Source organism: Leguminivora glycinivorella, chromosome 13 (genome assembly GCF_023078275.1).
Source record: "Leguminivora glycinivorella isolate SPB_JAAS2020 chromosome 13, LegGlyc_1.1, whole genome shotgun sequence".
NCBI lineage: Eukaryota > Metazoa > Arthropoda > Insecta > Lepidoptera > Tortricidae > Leguminivora > Leguminivora glycinivorella.
This window is the reverse complement of record NC_062983.1, coordinates 22,785,851-22,801,039: the sequence shown is the minus strand read 5'-3', so window position 1 is coordinate 22,801,039 and position 15,189 is coordinate 22,785,851. Positions and strand designations below refer to the sequence as shown.

The 15,189-nt window shown below is 38.2% G+C and overlaps 1 protein-coding gene across 1 annotated transcript in view; it reads left to right on the top strand.

Moving 5' to 3' along the window:
• The first annotated feature begins 2,550 nt into the window (after positions 1–2,550).
• The window catches only part of LOC125232442 (high affinity copper uptake protein 1), a 30,196-nt gene continuing 17,557 nt past the window's right edge, over positions 2,551–15,189 (top strand). Inside the window, 1 exon segment of the mRNA XM_048138100.1 lies at positions 2,551–2,749. The gene's annotated coding sequence lies outside the window, so the exon portion shown is untranslated.

The following is a 15,189-nucleotide window of genomic DNA, read 5'->3' as shown; positions in this document are numbered from 1 at the left end:
ACTTCGTAGATAACTTATTCCGAGTATATTCTAGTATATCGTGGTATTTTGATTCGTGTTTTTTCATTTCAATTTTGTATATTTCATTTTTTAATTTTTCTAAAATTGTACCTACAATTTGTAAATTATTTGTTTTTGTGTTTGGTCACAACTAACCTAACCTTCTTCTAACCTAACCTAAACCTATTTTAAATGTCGTTCGTTGATGTGTAGGGTCGCAGTTCTAACCTAAACTAAACCTACTCTGTAAGCCGTTCTTTTCTGTGTGATAGCAGTTCTAATCTAACCTAAACCTACTCTGTAAACTGTTTGTTTTTGTGTGTGCTCACAGTTCTAACCTAACCTAAACCTACTCTGTAAACTGTTTGTTTTTGTGTGTGGTCACAGTTCTAACCTAACCTAAACCTACTTTAAAAGCCGTTCGTTGTTATGTAAGGTCGGAAATCTAACCCAACCTAAACCTACTCTAATATAGGATTTAAACCAATCGGGTTCCCTCTTTTTGGCATACCTATAATTGTCCGAAACGATTTTCGCATAACTGACTTCGCATAATCGATTTTCGACGAATGTTAATTTGGCAGAAAAAATATTTGGCATAATCTAAAATAATAGGTACTAATATTACTTTGTCCGAAAATAAGTTCGCATAATACTTTTTAAGCCGATTGTTTTTTATGAATAAAATTGATTTGCATATTTGTATTTGGCATATTTCTTAAAATCAGAATAACCACCCATACTAAATGCAGTCAGGAGAGTCGGTTAGGTTAGGTTAGAACTGCGACCTCAAGAAATACAATATTTTGTTAAGAATGCACGAATGTCGGTTAGGTTAGGTTAGAACTGCAACATCAATATAGTAGTATTTAAGTAGCTATGATAAAAATCTACTACTTCGGTACTTAATACAAATAGCTAGCTAGCAAATGAATCATTTTAGGTATTTTGACCATACGGTATTTCAAATGTTGGTGTAAAAAATTTTGGTGACATAGTTTTTGGTACTTATTTCAAATATTAGGTATTTAGTCTAATAGGTATTTTAAATTTCGGTAATTCGTAGGTAGGTGTAACTTGCTTAGGTATTTAAAATCATTAGGTATTTTGATTTTAGGTATTTTGAACGTAGGTCATTTAAGGTTAGGTTTTTTAATTTTAGACATTGTGATACGTACCCCCTTATTGATATTAACCGTTGTCATCAATGAGATGTTTTCCTCAAGAATTTTCCTTAGAATCTTTATTTATTGGCATCGTCATAGACGAAAAACTAAACTTCAAGGAGCATGTGGCAGCAGTCTCGGCCAGAGTTCGAAAGCTGATTCACATAATGAAAATGTTACGAGAGTCAGCTGAATTTTCTTTATTAAAAACTATATATTTATCACTAGGGCAGTCTATAATTAATTACTGCATTTTAGCATGGGGAGGTCAATCCTCTGCCACTCTACTGAAATTGGAAAGAGCACAAAGGGCGGTGTTGAAGGTTGCGCTGAAGAAACAAATTATGTACCCAACACAGGCATTGTACTACGAAGCACAGGTACTTAGTGTTCGAAAACTGTATTTGATGAGGGTAGCACTGCACGTGCATAAAACAGTTCTTAACTCACCCAACTACGACAATCTACTCAAACATCGTTTATTTAGAATTCCCACCACAGGTGTTAATACCAAATTTGCATACCATTTTTCAACATTTTTGTTTCCCCGTATTTACAACCGCTTAGTTAGTTTGTATGAGTTTAAAAATCTCTCCATCTACAAGACAAAAAAGTTGCTATCGAAAAGCATGATAAATCTCTCTTATGTAGATACGGAAAATCTAACGAAGATTACGTCATAATCAGACCCAACTTTCAGACACTGAAATACATCTACATACCTACACACACACACACACACACACACGCACACGCACACACGCGCGCGCTTGTGCATGTTGTTATGTCATTGTATAAATACTATTTAGGATTCCTTTTGCATGTTACTTACCTACCTATGTACTTGGATCGTAAGCCATAACTTAAGCCTATTCTCTTTATTTAAAATCCCAAGTAACTAAATGTAATTTTTTTTTTAAATAGTTTCCTAGATTAATGTTGTTACTAAATGCCGCAAATATTTCTGTTAATCTTACATTCTCCTCCACGATACAGGCTACGCCTAGTGTGGAGGTCAGTATAATGTACCACTGACTAAATTTATATTGCCAAATAAACAATTTTGTTTGTTTTGTTTGTTTGTTTGTTTGTTATTGAAATTATTTCTAAACTAAAAGTAATTAGGTATCCCTGAAACGTGCCCCATACAAATATAGAAGGATACTGGAACTGCACAACTTTTGATAATTCCCCAAAGAAATATCGTCGATCTATGAAAGGTGACCGCTCACTCGTAGGGTCAAAGACCCTTACCTGACATGTTACATTGTACACTCTAGATTTCCTAGCTCAGCTTGGATGAAGCTAGTGCTCAGCACATTGTGCAGTAGGTATACGCTGATACGAAACGAAGTAAGTAGGTGAGTTGAGTTGCAGTGTGTCGCAAGCATGCTTGCCGCCGCCGCCGCCGCCACTGCCGCCAGACCGCGACCGCGCACCGCCGATACACCACGTCTGCCGACGGTTCTCGCAAGTCGACTGTCGATATAAAATCGCGTGTGTTTATTTACGAAGCCTTCAAATTTGTTGGAGCAACGAACTTCTTTCAAAACTTTAATTGTCCTTAACTGGCTGATTTTTCGGTGAGTTTTTTAACTAATTAGTTACTCGTAGGTATAATTTTTAAGGTGTTTTTGGAAGTTTGAAACTTTAGGTCTAACCTGAAGTTTCAAACTTAATTAGTAAAACCGAATTATTAATAAAAAAATATTATTATATAGTCTTCATTATATAGTCCGTTCCTTGTTTACATAAATGGACATGGTTAAAAATTAAATATAGCGTTAAAGTTTGAGGTCAGTAAAAAAAAACTTGATTGAGCAGTTGTGCGCGTAGCCTTGTGTTGTTTAATTAGGTAATGTGTGTTTACGAGTTTTAGGTCATAACTTAATTTGCCGGATTTATGCATAAAGTGATTACCTTTGTTCGGCCGATTAACTTCTAATTGCCTTATTGTTTACATATGGATGCTTGATAATAGAACTACCTCTATAAGTAGTAGTACGAGTAATTAGTGAAACTAGATGAAAAAATGTCAATTAGTGGCAAGTTGGCAACTACAGCTTTCTGAACTAAAGCAGTCCGGGAATGTTGTTGGTAAACAGGTAGCTGGAAGAATGCTCCGAGATCACTTCTTATCTTGGGCATTCGCTGTTACTTTTTGTAGAAAACTGCTCGTACCGTGCGTCCAAGAAAATGTTGACCATACTTGCTGCAGTTGTAACATTTAATTGGTGCGACTATTTTTTTTATCATTTTGACGATGGCCCAATTATTTTGGGTATTTTTCTGACTTTTTAGTGTCCTCTTATCTGTTATTCTATATTTAAATACTTTTTGACAATATCGTCTCACCTTAAGAAAGGTAAAATTATGTTTCGATGAGTGGGTTAGGTAGGCTGCTAGTATTTTTTTTTGTTTTTGAGTAAATAATAAAAAACACAAAATTAAACAATGCACACATTGTACACTGGGGGTAATTATATCCCTATCCACCAAACCAGCCAAATTGATTAGTTAACTACAGTAGATAACAACAGAGGCGTACGACGTACACGCCTTGGTAATAAAAAGATAAGTTTTTTTGCGTTTTATCATTATACTTAGTTGCTAACTTACACCTACACATTTATTTTCGTAAGTGACCGTTGACCGCGGCACCAAAACAAAACAAACGGCCTCTGCGCGTGCGCGTGCCATGCGCCGCGCCGCGCGCCGTCGACGCAACCGGCAGAGTCTTTTACGCCGACGTTGCCGGCGTGTTTGGCCGCTGTCCACATTGTGCAAGTGTTTATGCATAGGAGCTGCTATTTGCAACAATATTGCCTCAAGCTACGAGTAGGTACACGTTTTCATTAGACAAAGCGATCAAAAGTCAAAGTTCAGGACTTCGGCCGGCGGACCAGCTGGACTCACCAGAGTCTAATGGTCGACCGTTGTGATAATTGGGTGCACCGAGAACACATTGTATGTATTTGTAAGAGTTGCAATACAATCTCTAGTGCAAGTTTGGCTGGAAACGAGCTCCATGTAGAGACAATGTACTCAGGTATTGTGAACCAGTTGTATTTGCATGCGCAGCCGCAGACCGGCCCCGGCAGCCGGCACTAACTGTAACTATCAATAACTGCACTAATGGGCCTAGTTCGGTTACAAACTACTGCCCAACCAGTACTGCGTACTATTAAATACGGGTACTACAACCTTTCCGCGTTCATGTTAGTAGGTCTGTTACATAGCCAACTTAGCCAAGACTGTTTGCAGTCGCTGTAGCGGAACAAGATCCGTTTAGTACCTCAACGAATATGTTTTTGTTTGTTTTAGTGACGTTCGTTTTTTTTTGCATAAAATATGACCAGAGATGGGACAACTGGGCGTCATTCTAACAATATAAGGTGCATTAACCGAAAACGTCATACAAATGACGCCCAACTGTCCGATCTCTGAATATAACACAAGTACATAATAAGTCGTTATCTTTACAACGGAACAATGTTAGCATTTAGTCGCAAATTTAAGAATGCTAAGGTCATAAAAGTGCAAGTTTATGTACGTTTACCGCATCCTTTGATAACACACTGACTACCTGGAACGATCAGTCGAACATATATGTCATTCAAACACACTAAATTTAACTACCGGTTTATAATCCTATAATGATAAGTCACATAGGTATACCTACAACGCGTTCTCCGTGTAAGTTTCACATGAACTTTAAACTCCAGAAACAAAAGTAACTTTAGTTTAAAAAGTATCCTGCGTTTTCTTTGGATTTCTCAACCGATTTCCAATCACTCATTAAATACTGTAATACTTATACTTAGATCGACTACAGAAACATGAGCACCTATCGCAAGGGTTGACTAATTTTTCCACGGCGTGTCTAATGTAATGAAAACTCGTGAGCCGTAGCTAAAGTGGTGTCAAACACGCTTTATCTCGAGCCAACGCCGTGCACCGTGTAGCGTAGCCAGCAAGTGTTAACGATAAGAGCAACATTGCTCTCTCCTGTTGAGTCAAACCTATATAAGCCAAACCATCGGCAATACTACCATTAAACAGCCAAAATCGTGCAGCGTAGCTAGCAAATGTTCACGTTAGCAAAGTCGGTTCGGTCAAACCAAACTATCCCTTGAAGATCGCTAAGGACTGTGAGTCTGACGCTAGAGATTATAACACGCGATGAAAGTAAACTTTTGGTTGCATATAGTATCCAAAGTTAATTTTTTATTTATCTTTGCATCTTTAGGTTCTGACGATAAAACTCGACTCGTCTAACTCGCCTTTGGTAATACTCGATAAGAGGTGTAGCCACTTTAGTGTGATAGTATGTAACTCTGTAATAGCAAGGCCGAACGATTGTTCTGCTGCGCATTGTTACCCATTAAGTAATGTGCAATTAGACGCATTGTGTTCTACACATTTGGTGGACGTCATGAAAACCACTCAGTCGTTGCAGTAACTGTCAGAATGTTAATAAGCTTGTACCTAATGCATTCTGAACTCTGTTCTGCTATATAAGTAGATTGAAATTAATTAAAACTTGAGGCTAAATTATTATGTTAGCCGCTAAACTCGTGACTCGTTCATGAATCAAATTGAGTCTGACAAATCAGTCAGGCTGGAAAGAGTGGAAAGTAATACGGAATATGATAAAGAAGAGATATACTATATGCACGTGATTACTAGGTACCTTACCCTTAAATACCAATTTTCACTCATTCACTACGACCTTGGATAAAAGTCGGAGTGCGATAACTCTGCTGATAACAAAACAATACAGAGTGGTTGAAAGAGGTTCCCTACTCTCAATGAATTACATTGAGATTAGATACAACAATCGCATGTACTATCTTTTGATTACAAGTAGCTGAATATTTTGCCCACTGACCAAATTATAAGTAATCTAAAGCTATATGTATAGCTAACTACATTATAGCTTGGAATTTATTTAATATACACCGTGTTTCACTTAACACTAAAAACCTGAAAACAGTTTGTTCAGAATCGAGAGCAGAATCGATTGAGCTATATCTTGATGGGGGTAATATTTTTATTTAAATTAGTATTATTAGTTATTTTTTATGTGCCTATTCTATTGTATTCGTAATACAACATTGTGTATATCGCATTGCTAGAGGTTGTTTACCTTTTTCAGTATTTGGGGGTATTAATACTGGCTGGTTATATGGACGATTATTTTTTCCGCTACGAGTTTGACGTTGTTTGTCAGTTTAATCTTAATGTTTATCATAAGTCATAACAAATTGAACTCGTAATTAGGTACGAGTACAACCTTGTCATTTTGAAAATTGGGTTTAAATTTGCTTACTGCGATTACCTGTCCAATTTGAAATTTACTGTGACAAAGCTTTAAAGTGTTTTACAGTGACATCTTAGCTGTCTATTGGTAAACCTTATGTCGTTGCAGTAACGTACACACATAAATAGTTTTATGGGTTTATGATGCTAGTTAGCAATTATTTTATTGAATGTAGAGCTAAAAGTCAAGTAGAGCTGTACAGAAAATTAAAAATTCAATTTAAAAAAAAAGTAACCATCAGATTAAAAGATGAATACTCTAGATGAGTTTAAAAAAATAAAAATCAGTTGGGGTGTCTGAGGTTTTGAGTGATACCGGAAACACGTTGTATGTATGTGTGGTGACGCCGATCGATAAATCATTTGAATAATCAGTCATTCACTTGCATAATTGAAAAGATTTTCGGGTCTACACGTGTGTTTCACGTGTACAATAAAAGAGTAGGTTAGTAAATTTCTGTAAATAAGCGCCCTAAGCGGTATTTTAAACTACTATAAATATGTTTTCCTCAATTTAAAGGACAACAGAGTTTCTTTATTATATGTATGTATAATGTACATAGGTATTTGTTATTGCGGGGTTATCTGAGGAGCCGAAAAGGTAGTGCGTGTTGTAACCCGGCAGGGCAGGACACTAAGTAGTAAATGTGTGACATCCGCGAGCTGTGCGCGTGACCGCGGAGGAGGTCCCCAACGGTTATTGTTTCAATTGAGCAAATCGCTCGCAGGCGACTGAGGGATCCAGATCTACATATGCATGTTCGCCACTCAGCCGGCCTAATAGGCGAAATGACAACCGTTGACTCTAGATGCCGATCGAAACACAGTTTGGCTCAAAAGCTTACGATAAAGATAAAGTATTATCGTAAGCGTTTGTGCATTTGGTTACGTACCCTACTGTACCCTTCGCGCGGGCATCCGAAGGAACCTAGCGAAACCGTCCTCAGAAAGTGATTTTGATTGATTTCATCGATTATATATTTGTTATCTGTAAATTGAGCCCAATGGAATCCTTAAAAACAATTATTACAACAATAAGTGTTCAATACTTTCATCCAATTTACTCAGTGCCATAAATGTCCCAAGAGATGGCGAGTATCGTCGTGACTCTGCCATTAGCTCTAAGCACAGAATAGATATTAGTACAAGTACTCTAAGCGCGGAATCTGCACACTCTAGAGAGACGACAATTTATTTTTCCCCTCACTAGCTCGGAAACATGTATTTTGCCCCTTTAATACCAGCGGGTAAAAACGCATTTTATCCACTAGTGGGATAAAGTAATTTGACCTTGAATAAAGTCAAATTAACTGCTTTAAAATTGATAAAAGTAGGTGAATCTAGTAATAAAGATGATTTACCACCTGTGGAACTACTGGAAGCAGTGATAAACGCATTTTTGCGTTGTAGTTTCCTCGCTATAGTGAGGGGAAAAGTTTTGTGTTAGGTACACTCGGGTGCAAATGTATTTTACTTCTCGTGTATTAAAAAACTCGCAAGTTCAGGATTCTATTCTCGAACCACTCGCTTCGCTCGTGGTTCAACTATAGGATACTTTCACTTGCCCGTTTTTCAATTCCACACTCGGCGTTAAAATACAACTTTGCCCCCTGATATAACAAATAACTATTAATTTTATGAGCCATTGGCCCTGGTCGTCTGGAGCGGCAATTACGATCAAAATTGTTGTTAGGCATTTTAATCGCACCAAAGTCGAGTCAACATACATCATATATAGTCTGGAAGAGATCCCTTAAAGGGATAAGTTCGCCTTTGTACTTGTAATAAGCTCTTTTTCCTGTGTGTTGTGTTATTTTCTGGTACAATAAAGTGTTTTACTACTAGTACTACTACATACGTGACCTGCCGGTACGCCGGTCTTGTCCTGCGCGTATGCGAACTATCTCGTTAGTTCGTTTGTTTGCGTCTTTATCGCTCTCTATTCGAGTGATTGAGAGACAAAACGGACGATGGTTCGACTCAGAGGTTCGTATGCGCATGTCTTAAGTATGCAAATGTCGCACGCCGGGTCGTGCCGTCCGGTTTCCGATGTCACGAGATAACACATAATGCTACTTTTGAAATACCTACTCGTGTACCTCGTGGTTGTAAATTAGTATTTTTACATAGGTATGCGTATTTTATACCTAAAGTCTCTTGAACTAGTTGCACCTGTGCAAATCTTTTTCTAGTTGAGTCATTGAGTTGCTCACTAAAGCTACGCAATATGCAATTATACCAATAAATGGTATTTCATTTATTGTAACATTACTTTCCTAATTGATGATTCTAGAAATCGAATACATGGAAGTGATTTGATTGCATCCAAGGAAAGTGACAGCTCTGGTCTGTGTCGGTCGTAAAGATTGTAAAGATTATATTGTTCCGTTCCGTTACCGGCATAGCTGGGCACCGTTAATCAAATAGTTAACTTCGATATTCGTTAATCCGTTACTTAAAAAGTTAACTTCGTTAATCGTTAAAGCGATACATTTCGGTAGATTTAACGGAAGTTAAAGTTAATCGATAATCCGTTAACACGTCATAAAAATAGGACTTCACTGTAGGTATTATGTATATCTATTTTCTAAGTATCCACCAAAAACCATTAAAACCTGTGACGCCAATCGGTAAAAAACCGAAATGTAATAATTACAGTCTCTTCGGGCTTTTACCGCCGTTGGTTGTATTGTTAATCAAATACGTGTAAATGCTCCGAAGATGATTTATTGAGTGACAACTAGAATACAATGTCATGAACATCATGTCATATTTAAAATTATATTTAGAACATTGCATTCCTTATTCAAACATACACTGTAGATGGCGCTGCTGGATATTAAAAAACAACACCCCCACTATATCTAAGCATAGCCATCAGCATCATCAGCATTAAGCGAAACAGGTTTAAAACCAACTAAACATACCTACTACTACTACTTAGGCACAAGTCCTAACTTCTCAAGGAATCTAAAGTGCTTGACAAACCCTAGACCCTTAGTCAGCAAATCGGCTGGCATCTCAGCTGTCGATAAGTATTTTGTTTCTACTAAACCTTTAGCAACTATATCTCTACTAAAGTGATAACGAATGTCAATGTGTTTCGACCTATTGTGAAACACTGGGTTGGCCAATAACTTCAGAGCACCTTGATTATCATTGTATATTCTAATCAATGAAATTTTATTTGTAATTTCATGGTATAATGACCGTAAGTACATAGCTTCTTTAATACATTCAGAAATACTAATGAATTCCGATTCACAACTGCTCAAGGACACGCTAGTCTGTTTCTTACTACACCATGAGATTACACTTCCCGACAAAGTGAAACAATATCCTGAATAGGACCTCCTATCAAGAACATTACTGCCCCAGTCTGCATCAACAAACCCGGTAAGTTTTGAATCAGAATCACTACTATACCTGAGGCAATAGTGTTTTGTTTTCTTAAGATAACGCAAAACACGTTTAGCATGAGCCCAATGTTCTTTACCATGGCATTTATTAAACTGGCTCAGATAACCTACACTGAAAGAAATGTCGGGTCGCGTCAAAACTGCTAAGTACATGAGACTACCAATGAGTTGTTGATAAGGTAATTCAGTATCACAGCACTCACCCTTATCTAAGTTCAACCTTTCCTCCATAGGAGTCTGAACAGTCTTACAGTCTGTCATATTGAACTTATGCAACAATTTGTCGACATAATCTTCTTGATCTAAAGTTATAACATTGTTTTCTTTATCAACACAAACATTCATGCCTAAACACTGTTTCACTTGACCAAGATCTTTTAATTTAAATTGTGAAGACAGTACCTGTTTCAAGCATTTTGTTTCTTCAGCGTTGTTTGAAAAAACAAAGAAATCATCGACATATAGAGCTACTACAGTCAAACCGTTATCGTTTTTCACATATAAACAAGGTTCTAATTTAGACCTTGTATAACCATGCTCGGTTAAACAATCATCTACCCTCCTGTACCACGCTCTTGAGGATTGTTTGAGCCCATATATGGCTCGCTTCAACTTAAGTACCTGCCCTTTACCTACAGGCGAAGGAAAACCTTCTGGTTTCTCCATATAAATATCCTCCTCAAGGTAGCCGTTCAGGAAAGCAGTGGTCACATCTAAATGACAAATATCTAAGTTCAACTGCACAGAGAGAGCAAATAAAAGTCTTAAAGTTGTATGCCTTACCACTGGCGCGAATGTTTCCTCATAGTCCACTCCATACTTCTGAGTATAGCCCTTGGCTACTAACCTGGCTCTGAACCGCACATTGCCCTCACTATCATACTTCTTTTTAAGCACCCACTTGCACTTTACCACACTAGAGTCTTTTGGAATACTGACAAGCTCCCAGGCCTGGTTTTCTTCAAAACTATTCAACTCTTCTGCCATAGCTTGTCTCCATTGCTCTTTCTCTGGTCCGCGTAAAGCCTCAGATAGTGACAGACCACTGGCATCGTCCCTCGGGCTAGCGTCTGAACAAAGATTTGAAATTCCATACCTTTCAGGAGCTTTTCTTTGTTCTGCTGTTCTCAGGACTGGCCCGGTTCTCTCAGGAGCAGGAACATTATCCGGAACTGAAACACTTTCCGCTGTGGTATCTGGATCCTCATACTCACTAGGATTGATCGAATCATATGATGTATCAGTTAAAGTTCTGGAATTATCTGGACTCTCATCCCCCACTGAACTTTGACATCCTACCTCAGCTTTCTGTATCTGTGGTTGAACTTCAATTTGACAATATGTCACTTTATTTTCAATAATTTTAACATCCCTTGCTGTAAAAAAGGTTCTCTTTTCTGGATCAAATAGTCTATATCCTTTGACCCCTTCTGGGTAACCCATTAGGATAGCTTCTTTAGACTTCTTCTGCCACTTCAACCTTTTCTCTTTGGGAATGTGGACCATGACAGTACTGCCGAAAATCCTTAGATGGCTCAGGTCTGGCTGTGTCCCTGTCCACATTTCAAAAGGAGTTTTGTTGTTCAAACCTGAAGCTATTGTCCGGTTCCTTAAGTAAACTGCACAATTACACGCTTCTGCCCAGAACTCTGTGGGTAGCTCAGCATCAAATAATAAGCATCTAGCTTTCTCACAGACCGCACGATTCTGCCGTTCACATAATCCATCTTGTTCAGGAGTATAAGGATTTGTCCTTTGATGCAGTATCCCATTTAGCTTCAGGAACTCGTTGAACTTCTTACTGCAAAATTCAAGACCATTATCACTTCTTATAATCTTAATCTTTTTGTCAAGTTCATTTTCAACTCTAGCTTTAAACTCTTTAAAACAATCAAGAGCTTGACTTTTCTCCTTCAAAAAATAAATAAATGCCATACGACTATAGTCATCCACAAATAGCAAATAATATCTTGATCCTCCAAGAGATTTTACTTCCATTGGACCAGCTATATCCATGTGAATAATATTTAATAAATCCTGACTTCTGTTGCAATTATTAGGAAATGGCAGTCTGCACTGTTTGCCTTCACAACATACCTTGCAATTACTGATGTCTATCTTGCCGCCAATACTGTAGCCTTGCACTGCATCCTTCATTTTCGCCATGTAGGAGCCATTAACATGTGCGAGACGTCGGTGCCAAGTCTCGGCAGACACTGCCATAGCAACGTTGGTCGTATCTTCTGGCATATTCAATTTGTAAACGCCATTTGTCAGAGCGGCCGTAGCAACATGCTGTCCACTTCTATTGTAAATCTTACAATCCTTTTTAGTGAAGTCCACTCTGTTCCCTTTCTTTATCAGTTGGCTGACCGATAAAAGGTTTGTAGTTAAACTCGGTACACATAGAACATCTTCAACTGTTATGTCGAATTCACTATCTGGAGTCACAGTCGCAATCTGTACGTTTCCGGTACACAACACAGGCAAACATGCCTTATTTGCAACTATAATTTCACTAGTTGCCGGCTCGTACGATGCATTCATAACCCAACATTCGTTTGGTGTTAAATGGGTACTAGCGCCACTATCAATATAGTACTCGTCTTTCTTAAAATCGGCACTTAAAAACACAGCACTGAATGCATGAGACTGTTTCCGTATACCAGTTTTATTTTTAACTGAATTCTTTTCGTAATTCGGGCATTGATTTCTATAATGACCCGATTCTTTGCATCTGAAACAATTGACTTTGACATTTCTGACTTTTGTTGTCATTTCGCCGCCATCCTGTTTACCACAGACAAATTTCGTTTTGTTTTTCTTGTTATGTTGGTAACTTGACGTACTCGCGAATGCATTCTCAGTCTCGTTCCCATTCCCTGTCAAATTTGAATTTTTCTCTTCCATGTCTAAAAGCTTTGTTTTGATGGCGTCTGTCGTGATGGAAATGCCGGAATGCTCTATTGCCATAATCATCGGGGAATATTTCTCAGGCAAACCTGCTAATAATAGCGAGCCGATCCACTCATCACTAATGGCAAAACCTGTGCCACTTAATTTCTGACCATTTTCTACCATTTTTGTTACGTATTCTGTCATCGAATTTGAATTTTCGAGCCTTATGGAAATTAAATTTCGTAACAACGTAATTCTTCTGGCGAAACCAGAGTCGTCAAATAAGCTTTTGAGTTTTGTCCACAATTCAAACGTAGTTTTGACACCTTTTACATGGACATACAAGGAAGGGTCGATAGTCAAAATCAATTTCGCACGGGCTTTTTCGTCATCTGCAACTTCTGTACCCGTAGCTTCTGGCTTACGCGTAACAAACTTCTGCGTGCCTTCTAGGATAAGAAAATTCTCTGCTGCGAAAACCCACTCACAATAATTTTCTCGGCCACGTAACTTGGGCACATTCGCCACATAGTTTGGTGACGACATCTCCGGAGATTAGTCACAGATCACTTCACAATATAAATAAATAACACAATACACTGTAAACTGCAATCTAATACTTGACTAAACCCCCCGTATTGATCAATAAAATATACCCATAACCTATTGTTAATCAAATACGTGTAAATGCTCCGAAGATGATTTATTGAGTGACAACTAGAATACAATGTCATGAACATCATGTCATATTTAAAATTATATTTAGAACATTGCATTCCTTATTCAAACATACACTGTAGATGGCGCTGCTGGATATTAAAAAACAACAGGTTGGCTAAATCCTAGGTTTTACTTCGGATTGGTAATTATTGGGTCATTCATGAGGTCGCGATCGTGGTGCGTCGGTTCTTCAGATTGAGATTTGAGATGACAACTCGATGCTGTGGGCCACGATAACTTGGTAGAGTAATCTAAGGCCCGCGCCGGACTCTAACTCGATGCGTCGGTTGCGCGATTTGTCTGTCATGCAATGATTGCACTCTATTCCCAGGTTAGTGATCGATCTAGCACGCCTAATAAGATTTAGAAGATCTCGAATAAGTGATCCAAAGTCGCCAATTGGTCTTTAGACTGTTTATAACCGACGGATCTGCTTTTACCGATAAATCCTAGGTTTTGCCGTACTACGGGCTTTTACAGTAGCAGTAAGAACGTGGTCTTCGCGGCGCAGCGAGCCGCCTGGAATGCTGGATTAACGATTAACGGACTCGATGAAATTTAACGGAAGTTAACGAATCCGTTAACATTTTTTAAAGTTAACTTAAAAGTTAATCCGTTAATCGAAATGTTAACTTCGTTAATTAACGATTAACGGATTAACGAGTTAATGCCCAGCTATGGTTACCGGTTATTTACTCGAAAAGATCAATACATCGTGGGATTCCCTGCTTGAAACACAAAACTACGATCAAGTCGAGATTAAGATAAAATCATCGTAATACAAGCAGATTCATACCTAAAAGGTCCATAAACTCGGATCCATATGCAATGAACATAAGGTGGACCATGGAAACCGATGGACCGATTTTAATGAAAAATGGCTAAGAACACTCCCGACTAACTCAGCTTTCAAACAAAAAAACTAAATCTAAATCGGTTCATACGGTCGGGACCTACGATGCCACAGACAGTCACACAGAGACAGACAGACTAACAGACAGACAGACACGTCAAACGTATAACACCCCGTCATTTTTGCGTCGGGGGTTAAAAACCCACATGAATGAGCAATAACGTTCAAATAAACTGGCATGAATTTTATCCAAGTAAGGTTCTTCGCCTATCGATAGTATCGATAACGCCGCCTTAACCTGATGTTCAATGCAAAAGTACCCGCAGGTACTTATATGGAATAAAGAGGCGCGCTCGCGCAGCACTCCTCCGAGCCGGTCCACAGCCGAGATTCACTATCAATTTACTCAAGTGCTCGTAAAAAGAACACTGGAATTCGTGTAAATGGCTAGGCTAGATCATACCATGGTTTAACCGAGTTTAAACCTAACCACAAAGAAGTTTAAGCAGCGAATGGGTTGACTAGGTATGCAGCTGCAGTATCGGTTGCATGTGGCTTGGGTCACGACGTCTGATGTTGTGGCTCAGTCTTTGGCAATTTTTGCGTAATTCACAGAAGATGCTGTTTGATGAAACTGTTTTGCATCAGCTTTTTCAAACAACAAAAACTGTATACCGACTAAGTATTGAGAAATTGCGTTGCCTTTCCCTTCGTGGTATTAGTTACTATAGCAAATTTAAGGAATACCTACGTTTTACTTCTGTTAGCGATCAATCAATATGAATAGGTATCGTAAAATTTTAAAATTATT